The 15769-nt window shown below is 30.1% G+C and overlaps 1 pseudogene; it reads right to left on the bottom strand.

Moving 5' to 3' along the window:
- Positions 1 to 1810: 1810 nt before the first annotated feature.
- Positions 1811 to 9331, bottom strand: LOC126265111 (piggyBac transposable element-derived protein 4-like; annotated as a pseudogene).
- Between the last annotated feature and the right edge of the window lie 6438 nt (positions 9332 to 15769).

Below are 15769 nucleotides of genomic sequence, written 5' to 3'. Positions count from 1 at the left end.
TCAGTTTTTTACCAGCAAAGACCAAAAATTTTATGCTACTACCAGAAAGATGGCAAAAGATGTTGGACCAGAACGGCCAATATATAAATTAATAAACTATTTGTTTATTGTACGAAAACTGTCTTTCATTTCCACAAAAAAAAAACGAAATTACTTTCCGAACAACCGAAGATAATTACTAAATTATTTATTGTATAACCTAAGTTATAATACGTTTTTATGTAAACGAAATAGTTTCCTGCTATTTGAATTTGAAAATTCCCTTGCGGATCGGATAAATATTACGAAAAAATCTTCCAACCGATTTGAACTGTAGCTGTCCGTGCAGAACGCAGCAGGACGGAGCGCCCGTACACCTACAGCGCGTTGGTTTCAGCGGTGGGACGGTGGCGCGTAATCGTCTGCTCGAAAACTGCGGTCTCCGCCGCAGCTGTCCATAATGAGGCTCCGTCCATGCGTGAGGATTATTCAAAATTCGTAATATGTCACATGCGGCAAGCAATTTAACGCAACGTGCAACCACAAAGCAAACACGGTCTGTTTGCTTCGCAGTCGAATATCTGGAAAATGACGAGTGCTGTTTTTCAGTCGATGAGTTTCGAACAGATGATGAAAACACAAAACCGAATAGTGCGACGTGTGTTACATACACTTAATAGATTTTCGAGTATTGACATGTTTTTATGGTTGTCTAAACCGCAATAGTACTACCAGTTTGAATTTACTAGATGAAGACGAAATCATTTAACAGCTTTCACAGAGTTTCCAATATAAACTGGTAATTGTAACTAATAATTAACAGATTAATAAAAAAATAATAAATATGTGGAAATCAATTCTGAACGTAAAACTGCGATTTCACTATAACTGCCAATATAATAGTCAAGAAAATGTTGGAATTAAAAATAAAAAGCCATTAAATTAATTTTCGACCACACGACATAAAAACGTATAACAATAACCTACCACCTCTATGAGAATCTTCAAATTCTTCATTTATATATAATTAAAGTAAAACATTTAACTAATTAATATCAATAAGAAACAAAATAATTTTAAAAACAAATCACATAAAAAAGTAATAAAAATTAAGGTGGAATATTATTTTATTTGATTTCAATAATACACTGTTCAATTCGATGCAATTATATTTTTCATAAGTTCGTTGTAGCATCAATGAACCATGTGGGAAAAATACCGCAGAACAATTGAGCAAGGTAATCATGAATTTATGAAAAATTATGATAAATTTATTGAATTGGATGGTGGATTGGTGGAACCAAATGTAATCTTAGTATTGCGAGTATAGTAATATTATATTATATATAATATTCCAATATTGTTATAAAAAATAATATATGCTATTTTTGCATAGCCTATTTGATTAAATTTTGTATATGCATAATTATTTTGCATACCGCAAGGGTCTAACTTGAGACCCTTATTATTCCTTTTATTCATCAGTGACTTGTTGTGTTTGTTTCTATGTTGTAGTCTAGTTTATGTTGATCTGAAGATATATTATCAAGTCGACAGTATTACTCTACAAAGTGATATTGACACTTTGGTGGCATATTGACAGAGGAACCTCCAGGTTAATGTAAATAATGCTTTATTGTAAGTTACACCAAACGTAAATTGTCAGTCAAATTTTCATACAACATAAATGGATGCGTTCTGGTGGGGAAGGATTGCTGTAAAGATGTGGACGTTTTATTTGACAACGAATTATCTTTTGTGCTGCAAATAATGGAAGTATCTACATCAGCTTCCAAGATATTGGGATTTATTTTACGAAACTGCAAATCGCTTAATTCTCGAATTGCATCACAGACTCTGTTTTCTGCACCAGTACGAACCAAATTATTACAGTACTGTCTGGAATCTTATTTACACTTGTCATAAAATTAGCCTGGAATATATACAACGACGATAACTTAAGTATTTGAACTTTTGTAAGAACAATGTACCCAAGGATGGATCCACTTTGTCGTGGTCCTAGGGCCCAGTACCGCTCCACAAACCAGTGGCAACGGGTAGCTAACTGATCCAACATTGCAAGACCAATCCATCTCCAGGAAGATCTTCGGATCGGTACCCGGAGAGGGGTTTTTACATTTTCCCCTCTCAGCTCCAAAAAATATACCCTGCTAGTAACATATTGAAAATATGAATGTTCTTCTTGTGTCTCAATTTTTCCGATTCAATTTAGATTATCAAAACGGGATTATTCGTTTCGTTAAATACAACACATTCGTACCATAAAAGCAATAATTGAACTAATTGAAGAAGTGAAGATTATGAAATTATGGGGGAAGTGTGTTTTAATAATGAAGAAATAGACAGATTAAAACAATCCAAGAATCTTGAAGACATTCTTGACTAAAGACTTGTTTGGTAGCCTCACAGAATGAAATACAGGAAATTATAGAAATTAGTGTATGGAAAACCTTCCCATTCAGATTAAGTCTCATCCATACCAATTTTTTCCAGTTGTTCATTTAGTTTAGTTTTATATAAATAGCTTTCTTAGCACCATTGTTTAATCAAAATGGTTTAGTATTTAGTTAGAAAATAAACCTTGTTTGCTTGTCTTATTTTTTATCATCTTCTTACCGGTAAAGCTATACATTTGAAATTACATAACAAAAATTACAAAATTAGCATGAACTAATTTGTTGTTTCCCGGCATAATTTTATTTGATTTTTCAGAAAATATCACTGATTACCAATATATATATATATATATATATATATATATATATATAGATTTGTCTGGTTGAATAATTCTTTCTGGGTAACACAGCTTTGGGGAGTAAAAAAGTTCAGCAATAAAGTGAGTGTAAAATATATTTTTATCAGAATAATATTTTAGTTCGCTCATGACCGTCCAAATCTCCTTACTTGAATTACACAAAAAATTGGCAAATAGGATAAAACTAATATTGATTTTAATAAATTATATGTTGTATTTTAATAGAACCAAATATTAATAATACTAACTTAATAGTAATAGAAAATACTAGAAAAATGGAAATGGTGTGTTCTTCAAAATTAAAAAAAAAGAAACAAAATCACAGCTAATTAGTTGATTATAAAAATAAGTGGCTTTGAACCGCAACTGTAAATCTGATGTGATAAAATTTGAAATTTATATTTTTTCTAAACTAAATTGAAATCATGTCAAGTACACTCTGACATAGTCCGTTATAGTTCGTGGTACAATTTTTATTCTTTTAGTGACTGGAAACGATATCTTCATGAAAAGCTTTGTGATTGAAAGAGTGGACAAATTTGTATATGGCTTAAATTTGTTCCGTCATAATAGAGCAAAAAAAACTGCCCCTCGAAGTACCTACCTTTTCCAGTTTATTAACTTCTCTATCCTGGAAGTTGCATTTACAATCTAAATTAACACCTCAAATTATTATTTGCACAGCTATTTTCACAATGTGTTTCATTTAGATTTTTAAGTTCAACGTCAAATTAGTCCTTCGAATCATACTCTGATCATACTCATGATACTCTTTGTTTCTGGAAACATTTACACAAAAAAGTAAAATGGTTTTCATTGTCACATGGTTTCACTTATACAGTACGAAAAATGCTCTTCGTGTCTGGATGTTGTAAGAGATGGATGCACGACAAAGAGAGTAAAGTTTTGCCCGGTAGTAAGAATCCCTACTCTCAGAGACAATGCGCCGTGCTGGTGCGCGCCGGCGCACAATGTAAATTAATCTTTGCGAATGCATTTAGTAACTCTCCGTATGCGTAAGGATGTAGTTCGAGTTCTTCGGATGCTCCATTTAAATTCCGTAACTTTGTATAATTTTCAATCTGTAAAATGAAATATTTTTTGAGGGTATATCAAAAACAAAAATAAGTATTCTAAAAATAAACTACTTTTTTCAAAATAAAAATGTATCCCAAAAATTAAATTAAATAAATAAATGCATAAGTAAAAAAAAACTAAAAATAATTAAATAATGTGTTTGTTCAAAGACACCGACTCGTCTGCGGAGACGAACCGCATGCTAAATGCAGCAAAACCAAATGATCCCCTCCAGTCAGTTCGGCCCGCCCACATAATTGCATGTATATCTTTCCTTTTTGTTTACAAAGGGGTATTGATGTTCCGTCTCAATATGCGAGTAGACACGTTCATCATTTTTGATACGGTATAGTTTGTGAGAGAAGCAAAAATATTATTATTGTATAAGTATTTCATATAATCCTATATAACAATAGTTATAATACTTTGTAATTATAGTTATATTATTAATTTTATAAAATAATATTAAAATGAATGTCGAATCCCTTAACAGCAGAAGTCCGTTCGGGCTCTCTCCCTGGATACGTGCCTACATATAAAACGCATTAAGTGCTTCAAGTCCTGGAAGTTGCACCTACAATCTAAATTCATTCCTCAAATTATTATTAGCAGGAGTATTTTCACAAAGTGTTTCGTTTAGTTCAGTCAAATTAATCCTTTGGTCATGATCTTCGGATCGGTACCCGGAGGGGGGTTTTTACATTTATTATTATTATTATCATTATTTGTGAAATTTGACATATACTCATTTCAGGGGTTTAATACAGTGATGTAGTTCGATTTGCTATAAAAAAATATCTTATATGACTTCCATTTTCACGGCCTTCAAATTACCCAGAACGTTTTGATTTTGTGCTAAAATATGTGATATATTTTCTTGTACATATTTACGTACTTTACAATTGAAATAATGTACAAATTTTTTAGGACTGTCTTGCTTTCAAATGTCATACTGTTTATATAAATAAATATATTAATACTAAATAAGTAATTAATATAAAATAAAGGTGCCTAAAAAGTAAATATTAAGATTGTCGCTCTTACAACTATTAGGATTTTTATATTAAAAAATGATAAAGTAAGAAAAGCAAAATAACTTTATTGTTTAAGTTTACATTAGATTCGGATTCATTGTAAAATCGCAAAAATTTCTTCGTTCACCGAAGACATTGAAGTTTATGAGCGAAATCGGCGACTGACAATGATCATAAAATTTATATTAGAATATTTACTTATAATTTAATTTTTATGAGCTGTATTTTAGTAAGTCAATGTTTTTCATAGAAGAATTGACTAATATTAATTTATTCTAATAACAATAATATTTTTGTAATTCTGTTTCTAGTATAGTATATACTTTATTTTACCAAATATTGAGTTTGCAATAAATGTTAAAGGATGGTGATAGTGGTGTTCGTATGAGAAATCTGCCCACGTGGCTTTTTCGAATTGAACTTGGGGGGATCGTTTTGACATCGAATGAAAATTATTCAGCCAAAATTTCAGTTCTTTATCTTAAACGGTTTTTACAATTTTTCGGAATAACCTTTTTTTGTTTTATTTTTTATTCAATATCAAAAATCCATATTATTGAATGGTGATTTTTTCCTTATTATTAAGAGTTAAAGACAAAATATATTCAATATTAATCTCCGGAACAGAAACAAAAATAAAGTACATTTTTTGACTGCTTTTTTCTATACTTTTCTATAGTATTTACAATAATTTCAAATTTCAAAACAAATATTTAATTTGATAAGATAAAATATTTATTTTTTAATACTACTGGATGCTAACTTGAACAATGATTTTGAAAAGAGTTTTGGTGTGTTTAAATACAAGATTTAAAAAAAATAGTTATTTTATTGTATCATATTTCGTCACTTTCCTAAGAGTAAAGTTGATTTTAGTTTTAGTTTAGGTCCTAAGAATCGGTTAACCACTTGAGATTCATAATGAAAGTATTTTACCTTTAAGAATTGAGAAAAAATTGTCATTCATTATTTTTACTTTCACTAATGAAAAAAGAAAAAATAAGAAATCCTAAAAATCGGTTATTCACTTGAGATTCATAATGAAAGCATTTTTTTACCTTTAAGAATTGAGAAAAAATCGTCATTCATTATTTTTACTTTCACTAATGAAAATAATAATAAAAAACATTTCAAAAAAGGACTTTTTCGAAAATTTTGAAAGCAAAGAAATTTGGCTAATTGATTTTTAGTTGATGTCGAAATTATCCACCAAGTTCAAATTTAAAAAGTCGTTAGTTATAAAAGACTTTGAAATGTGTAATATTTTGGTGTAACCAATTCTGTCCAATTCTGTCAGCACATGTTTTTGATTCTAGTTGGAGTGGATTAAATTTAAGTTGGAGATTCTTATATAATAATTATAATTAAACAGATATTATGTGACAAAAGCAAAGCAAGTATCGGGTGAATCGCATTTCTCAGCAATTACTGAGCCTTTGTTACAAAGCTTTTTACTTCATAATATTTTGTTATGAAATTTAATTAGTTAGTTTATTTAGTTATTTTTTAGTTGCATAATGGTTTTTCTATTCGATTTAATTGATTTAAATAACACTGATTTTCAAAAAAATATATATTTTTATTTCGTCTGTTCGTAACTTTACAATAAATTATACAAATGGAACTATTTTTGTTAGTAACTATAACACTTACATGAAGACCTCATAACGTGGAAATGAACTTTTTTATATCAAAATTTTACACACTTATCAGTGACTCCATGTGCCACAATTTACAAAATTTTTTATACTTTTGCATTTAAAAAATCCATTTCAAGCACCATTAACAACACTATTTTGTTTCAGCCATTATTATAATATATCAACTTTTAGACATGATTTAAAGTCTGAAATGTTTTCGAAAAATTATCAAGACATTGCCCCAAATTTTTAATTAAATTATTGCAAAATTATACATTATTCAGAAGTCTTAGAATCTCAGTCTCAATCGGAAATGCCTCCTTCCTTAATACCAGAAGGTGTCTCTCACCTCACCAATCATCGATTCCTTTGAAGCAAAAGCGTCACCTACTATTAATTTTAATGAATTTTTAATTACTCACAAAATTATTTTAACCCACCTTAAAAGATATTATATTTATATATTGATATTACACCTCTAATCTGTACCTATGTGACAAATAAAAATCGTAGGAGATGTGATATTTAATGAAGTATCAGGTGGGCTGAAAAGTAACCATGTTGACCAAAATGCGCTGATATCGCGAAAAAGATTATGATATCTATAGCCCATTCATATTTAGGCCAACATGTCTATTTTAAGGGCGATGCAGACCGTAGTTTTGTTTTGACAGCTGATTTTCGGTTACGTGTTTGGCATCATGATTTTCGTTCTCTCATAAAACATTATTTTTTGAGAGGCAAAACTGCGAAGCAAACAAAAGAAAAGTTGGATGAATATTATGGAGTTAATGTTCCTTCAGGTTACACCGTGAAATATTGGTGGCCGAAAACTACACTGCCAATGAAGTCCGTAGCGACAGACCCTCTGATGAAATTGTCGTGGCATATTCTTCGTTTTTGCAAGACAATGCACCGGCACACAAGAGCATCGATTTAAGGCTCCAATTGCTTCCCCATCCACCTTATTCGTCGGATTTAGCTCCATAGGACTATTATCTCTTCCCAAACTCAAAAGATGTCTCATTAATAACCTTTAAGTAAACTAGGAGAAAAAATCTTATCATACTTAAGGTTGAATACTGACTTGCAACCAATAAAGGTGAACTTGAATATATTTTCTTCTTACAGAGAACTTTCGAAAGGCCACGCTAAAGCCAAACAAGGATGTTAGGTGTAGCAAAGTACTTGTCAGTGTAGTCAGTGTAGTGTCAAATTTAGGAAGCAAAGATTACTCTCTTACCAATGTCTTTTTGGAAAGGTTTGTGTGACCATAGTTTAAAGAATATTTGCCTAATTTTTGTAATTATTATATGTTATTTGAATGTTTCGCTGAGAGCAAGATTTGTTTTAGACTAATATATTAACACACTATAGGCGGGTAGCAAAATAATTCAAACTAATATGCGTAGAGGGTGAAATTCGCGAAAAATTGCCCGTTTAAAATGTTATTTTTTTTTTAATGTTTACTAATACTAATATTTTTTTACGGTGTGATATTTAAAAAAAACATTCTCCCTTATGAAGAGGCACATTACAAAACTGACACATAAAACAAGTTAAACTCCTTTTCTTGTGAATAGCACAAACACGACATTGTTTCTGAGGGTTCTTTTTGTGCCTCCCGTAAATATTTTTACAATTTTATGCTTTTTGGTAACTAACAATCTATTTGGAAAATCATTTCCTCTGCATGTACCAGAAGTGCTGGGTTCTGGATCATCAGTATTATCTACGTCATTGCCACCTATTCATTCTTTGGCCACATCGTGCAAAAAGCTTTTATAACTTTTTTTTGAATTAAGATTTAAAGTTTTAAAAACTTTAAAAGCATTGAAAAGAGCCCCGTTTAGTAAGAACATCACTGCCCTTTTCGTCCATTTTTTTGTGCGCTGTACTATAGAATAATGCCAACATTGTAACAGAATGTATTTTCGGCGACAAAGCATAGATTCACCTTTTTTTAAATTTGCATTTTGCATACATGTAGGAAGGCCTCTATTTTTACGAATAGCGCCACAACTTCTGAATCCATGTCGTAACAAGATTTGGCTCGTATGAATACTATTATAATAATTGTCCATATAGACATGGTACCATATGGATGTAGGAGATGTAAAATTGTTTCCCGAAGTCGACTTCCTTCACCATGGTATAACTCCATATTTGGTGATTTTTGAAGCATTATACACCTTAAAAGATAATCGACCTCTCCATGGCATAATACTTTTGTCTAATGGCAACTCTTGTTGTGGCTTATATACATGTTCAAATTTTGATGTAAAGTAAGATACGATTGGTCGCGATCTCTTTCATTAATGTCAGTTTCATTGTTAGCAAAATGCCAAGAATACCATATTTGGCGGAAACGATCTCTACTCATCACTTGCGCAAAAATTGGAGTTTCGATTGTTCTGTCTGTAGACCAATATTCTTCCCTACTGCCTTTACGAACCTTCCCCATAAGTAGAAGTAGTCATAACATTTTTTTTTTAATTCTACCGTAGACACGTCTTTCCATTTCACAGATTTTCCACTGTCTTTAAACCTATCAACATTTTGTGAGTGATAACGATTAGTTTCTTCTACCATGTAGTCAAACAAATCATTCCCTATGAAAAGTTGAACTACTTCAATCACACCGGATTATTTGGTATCACAACAACGCCACTTTGTCCTAAAAATTGTTCAATATTTGGAGGATTATCATGATGAAAGAAGTCCTCATCACTTTCACACTCGCTATCTAATTCAGCAATATCGACATCATTTGAAATTTGCGATAAATTATTTGCGTAAACTTCGCTATCACTGTCAGAAGCCATTATTTATTTTATATGTATATTTTATAACCCTATGAATACCGACTAAATACTGAACTATTTTAAAAAATATTCAACATCTCTTGTTAGTAAATGTTCGAATTTGCATTGTATTTGTATACAATTATAAATGAGTGGTCTGCATAAAAACATCTTTAAGTCGACGCAAATTTATAGCTTTTTATCATTATTATGTAAATAAACGTTTAAAAAGTGTAATAATAATCGGAAAACATTACGTGTGGATCAAAATAGTCATATTGCTTACAATCCTTATTTTATAATCCAATTATTTGAAATAACTAAATTAAACTTTGATTGACAAAAAACATTTAATTTATTGTTCCACAAACTGCAATAATTCTGAAGTTAAATATATGCCTTAATTTAGTCCCTTAAAAGAAATAAGATTGGAAATAAAAAGAAATCATACAGTTATTCAAAATAAATAAAAAAAATTCATAGTCCCATATAATTTTCTCTTTAAAAGTGATAATGCAATTCTGTAGCCGATGGTACAAGTTGTTGAATCATAACAAACAATAAGAGATAATTCTTTCAGTTCCGTATGTAAACCAATAGAGAAAAATTATCTTACCCCGCTTTTAAAGTAAGTATATTCAAAAAGGTAAAAATACCCGGCCCGCTAATAAGCGACAGTTCTCGAGATGGGTATTTTTACCCGACCCGCTTATAGTGTGTTAATTTGTAATAATTTTTCTGCTTTTATGGAAACTAGATTCATCGCTCAAATCGTCGAACTCTCAGATTTGCTCTCTGTCACCCACATTAAATATTTTTAAGAATTTAAAAAAAAATGACTATTTAATTTAACAAACAAACAATTTAATATTAAATTACTCCTTTTATACTGAAAATATGAATATACTTCTTGTCTCTCAATTTTTCCGATTCAATTTAGATTATCAAAACGGAATTATTCGTTTCGTTAAATACAACACATTCGTACCATAAAAGCAATGTGTGGTAATTTAGCTAGCTTTAAAATAGTGTCATTTAGACAGTAGCATGACCATCTGTCATCATTGTAGCATGCAAACGAGTTGAATGCCATATACGGCAGGCCGGTTATTGTTCTGGCTCGCTCATTACTCAGCGTTTTATAATTTACCTTTGTTTTTCTTTATTCTGCATGCGTAATTTCAGTAACCGCGAAATTCGTGCACCTAATGGAATATTGAGAGTTTTGCTAATGTATTGTTACAAACACATAGGAGTGTGCTTCAATAAATAAACAGAAATATCTGTTTCATCAAACTAACAAAGAACAATTTTACAACAAGAAAAAAAAAGAAAGATATGTAATGTAAATATTTCTACATAATGGACAGTCAATGACTTCACTACATGAACCTATTAATTTAGTTCTAATCCCTGTGTGCTTGTTAAGACGCATGAGGATGTCGGCATTACTAGGACTAAAGCCCAAAAGCCAACGACAGCCGGTTATTAAACTGCTTGACACCGACGGAAACTTTGAAACAAAATGGGTCTGTCTTCAGAAATAAAGTCTCCAAAGAATATTTCGGTGATTATGCACAGAAAACTTAGATAGTTATCATTCATTATAACTTCATTGTCAGTTGCTTCATTTAAAAATATCTAATTGGTATGTCCTGTTCAACAAGATTAAACTCGTTAAAAAACATGAACTTATTATGTATTTTATCACCATTCATTTATATAATTTGTTACAATGAAAACATCAATTAGTTGATGTGAAAGGAACATAATATTTTGCATTCTATTCAACAGAAAAGAAATAAGTTAGAGAGTGAAGTTATAATACGTTATTACTCACATGATGATCAAGATCAATAATTACCAGGAACAACTATAGAAATATAAATGTATAGAAAAAGTAATATAAATATCATCCATATAAAAATTGATATTTACCAAAAATAAAGGAACAGAATAATTTAAATGAAAATGTCAATCTGTTCAATTTTTGCGGATTTTGCCAATTTAAAAATGGTTTGACCATAATTATTTGAAAATTTTTCTAATATAATTCAAATTAATATTCAATAATTTGGTATTCACCTTAAATTGGTCAGTTTGTGAGACTCTGTAAGTACTTTCATGTCAGTACTATAGAGGTAAATCATCGTAACTTCACTTTTGGTGAAATTAAAGTTAAAAACATGTTTGTCTTTCACAAAATTAAGAATTCGTTGTGGTAATAAATTATATCTATAGATTAACGGATAATCTAATTCACTAATTAAGTTTACTTTAGGGACGAGGTAAACAATGGCATTTCCATATTCACATCGTATATTGTCATTGTACTTGATTACTAAATATTAAATAATGTTTAATAATAACAATAAACATAAAATTTTGTGAAATGTTGTTTGTAATCGCGTAAGCAATTTCACCAACTACATTTTTTTTACAAAAAAGTTTTCTCAGTGCTGATTTTTTTTGTAGATTAAGGTTTTTTCAAATTCTTTCTACCAATAAGTTTCTTAATTTGTCTATTGTACGAAATATGACAACATTTTTTTGATACCTATCTCCATTATTTTATTTACCCGAGTTTTAAAAAAGTGACAAAAAGTCGTAAGTCCATTAACAAAGTGTAAAAATTTTATTTAATAATTTTTTTATATTTTTTATCTTATATCCACGGATAACTCTCTTACAAATCCTTTATTTCATAAACTGCTTTGTCAACATATGAAAGTATTATAATATATATTTTTGGCTTTTTCTTGATAATAACTACATTGGACTACTATTTACCTCTATGGTACAAATGTAGTACCTTGTCTTGCGTATCCAGAAACATACGTACTACTAAGCCAATCTGTTGATTAAATTATTTATTTGTTTCTAATTAACAGTTTTTCTTTTATAGCTGTGGTTTGAAAAAATTCAAAAAGGAAAAAGGACCGTCACCTGACTATTTAAATAAAAAAATATGAAGAAGACTCAAGAATCGTTTGTGGTGACTTTCTTTTCGTTTTGCTTTAAAAAGAACAATTGTACAAACAAATATCTAAATTTGATTGCATAGATCTATTCGTAATAGTTTAAATAATAATTATTCTGAAAGTTCAATGGAATAGGTCAATTCCAAATAGATTTATTTAAAAAATACTATACAAATTCAGTTTGTAAAATTGTTATTAATATTCGAAAAATATATCTTTTTAATACTAAAACTAAATCAACATTGTACATTATTCAAAAATAGTACCGGTTTATATCTATTATCTTGTTATAACTAGGAAAGTTTGTTTTTAATTAAAGATAGCATCAAAACACTTTCATTTCAATTTTCTCCGTATTTCCAGATATCATATCTAACCGTTATTTCAACTCAATTTAATAACGTAGGGTTAAATAGGCGCTTAGCATCAGCAGAATCTATAAATATAAAGTACTAATACTTCAAACAAGTAACTTTACTTGTTTCCGGAACAATCACGATTAAACTGTAAATAATTTGTGAGAAACTTATTGTCTAGATGTCGGCGTAGTTTATTTGAAACAATTTTAGTTTGTAACATTTATATGTTTTATGGGATTGTGTATTTTATAAATTTCCTTTATAATAATAATAATAATAATTAAAAACTATGGGTGCACTCAATGTGTTTCTATTAAAAAGAGCTCGGTTCTTCCGCCAGTATTAATTCCAACATGTACCACCTCACGAGCACGGTGTAGTCGTTCAAGGTTCCCTCCAGATACGTATTCTTCCAAAATCTGGGTGACAGCAAAACCTTGACTCATCAGAAAACACATCGTGAGTACTAAGACTCCGGGCTTTGCAAAAGCAAAAAGCGGTCATATGCCGGGTTAGTTATCATACTGCGACCTGGATATCTTTCTTTCACGTCATTATAGTCGTTATAATATATCCACAATCTGCAACACTCACCATTGTGTCCATTTGATTGAGATGATCCATCCTCTATCATCGCAATTGCTTTTAATTTTTGTTTGTCTCTTAGATGGTGCCCTTATTATTTTTTTATTAAATTTAATTCGATTTTTATGGGTGTTCCTCAGACACTTTGAATGTTCATATTTCAAATGATATGTGCATATACGTATAATTTATATGAAGTCAGAAAACTTTCATAAGACTTTTATCAAACTACAATAACTTCCCTAACAACAATGTCTTTTTTAAGTATATATTCAAGCATCCACTTCTAACAACACTTTTTTTGTTGTATGCTTAAAAGTGCGTAGGAGCACACAACCTGTTGACCTATGCGTGTGAAAAGCGTTTTCTTGTTCTACTGGGGCTCCACTTGAGGCGATTGTCACCATATTATACGCAACTACATGTTTTGTACTTTTACAGCTTACATTCGCTAAGAAACAGATGTGACTTCGTTTAGGTTGCCACCCAGGAAAATATAAAAAGGGGTTCGAAAAACATGATACTCCAATTTTAGCATTGGCTTTATGTTAAGGAATGTTTGTAAACATAATATGAAAACAAAATTTTATATTTAGACCAAATTTAGTTTACATATAAATTCGTAGTGCCTTCAATGACTTAATAGAATCTAGAAGAGATTCATATTCCACTTGCACCACCGTTTAAAATTCTAGTGATAATTGTGAAAAGAAAACCAACATTTTGAATGCGGTATGTACATTATTGGGAGAAAGTAGAGCAAATCTAATATAATTTCTACCAATTATGAACCATGCAAAAATATCGGTGAATATTTGTTGAAATAAAAATAATTATGTTAGCTGTAAATCAAAAAAGTAGATACTATTTTTTAGTTTTACAGTATACACTAAAGTAAATATAGTACCTTGGAGAGAGAAATAATTTTCTTTCAATACGATGAGAGAAAAATCAAAATCGCATGTTTTACAACAATTTTCAAGATTTGGTAATGTGGAAGGAAAAATTAAAACTGGACGAGCACATCCTACTCCAAAAAAGATCCTTTCCTGAGTTCCAGCAAAATAAAAGGTCTACTTAAGACACAACTTGGAATTAATGTTTCTTCAAGAACCGTAAGAGATAGAGGGAGTCTTCATGAGAGAAGGCCCGATTAAAAAATCACTACTATCAGAGAAGAACAGACGAGCCAGAGTTGAGTTTACCAGGCCCCTTTTACACTAGACTTGATTGATTGGAAACGAGCGATCTGGAATGATGAAATCAATTTTAATCTGGTTAACAGTAACGGGATTTTATATGTAAGTCGCCTTATAAATTCATGAAAAGTTAACCCAAAGTTTTCCATATTCACTGATAAACACGGCAACAGGTCGGATCGTTTTATGTATAAAGAAATATTGAGGAACATGGTACCATATTCAGATAAAAATATGCCACTAAAACTTAATTTTCAACAGGATAATGACCCGAAGAACACTTTAAAATATTTGAAGCTGTGGCTTTTAAGGGAAAAAATTAATGTTATGAGCTGACCATGTCAATTTCTCGATCTCAACTCCATTGAAAACTTATGGGAGATAGTGAACAACAAAATTAGACCCAAAGAGTGTAGCATGATTTATTCACGATTCTGCAAAAGTTGCTTACTGTGCTGTACTTTTTGCCTGCTCAAAACAAATAATCATCAGTAAAATTAAATTATTATAATGACTGAGTGATTGGCAGAGTTTAGTCAAAAAAATCACGAGATTTAACTCCTTTAGATTGTTGTTTGGGTATTTAAAAAATACAATAAATAAATATAAATAAAATATACATCATCAAAGGCTTAAAAGATGTAATTACAAATACTGTTCTAACAATAAATGATCAAGAATTTGTTCACATTTTGAACGTTTCTTGCAACGTTGAACAAAGGAAAGGGTTTGGTCATTAAAATCATCAAATTTAACTCCTTTAGATTGTTGTTTGGGTATTTAAAAAATACATTATATAAATAAATATAAATAAAATATACATCATCAAAGACTTAAAAGATGTAATTACAAATATTGTTCTAACAATAAATGAACAAGAATTTGTTCACATTTTGAACGGTTCTTGCAAAGTTGAACGAAGGAAAGGGTTTGGTCATCAAAATCACCAGATTTAACTCCTTTAGATTGTTGCTTGGGTATTTAAAAAATACAATATAAATAAAATATACATCATCAACGACTTAAAAGATGTAATTACAAATACTGTTCCAACAATAAATGAACAATAATTTGTTCACATTTTGAACGGTTCTTGCAAAGTTGAACGAAGGAAAGGGTTTAGTCATCAAAATCACCAGATTTAACTCCTTTAGATTGTTGTTTGGGTATTTAAAAAATACAATATAAATAAATATAAATAAAATATACATCATCAAAAACTTAAAAGATGTAATTATAAATACTGTTCTAACAATAAATAAACAAGAATTTGTTCACATTTTGGACGGTTCTTGCAAAGTTGAATAAAGGAAAGGGTTTGGTCATCAAAATCAC

The sequence above is a fragment of the Aethina tumida genome, chromosome 3 (assembly GCF_024364675.1).
Source record: "Aethina tumida isolate Nest 87 chromosome 3, icAetTumi1.1, whole genome shotgun sequence".
Classification (NCBI taxonomy): Eukaryota; Metazoa; Arthropoda; class Insecta; order Coleoptera; family Nitidulidae; genus Aethina; species Aethina tumida.
Note: the sequence above shows the minus strand (reverse complement) of the source record. Positions and strands in the feature narration are given on the sequence as shown.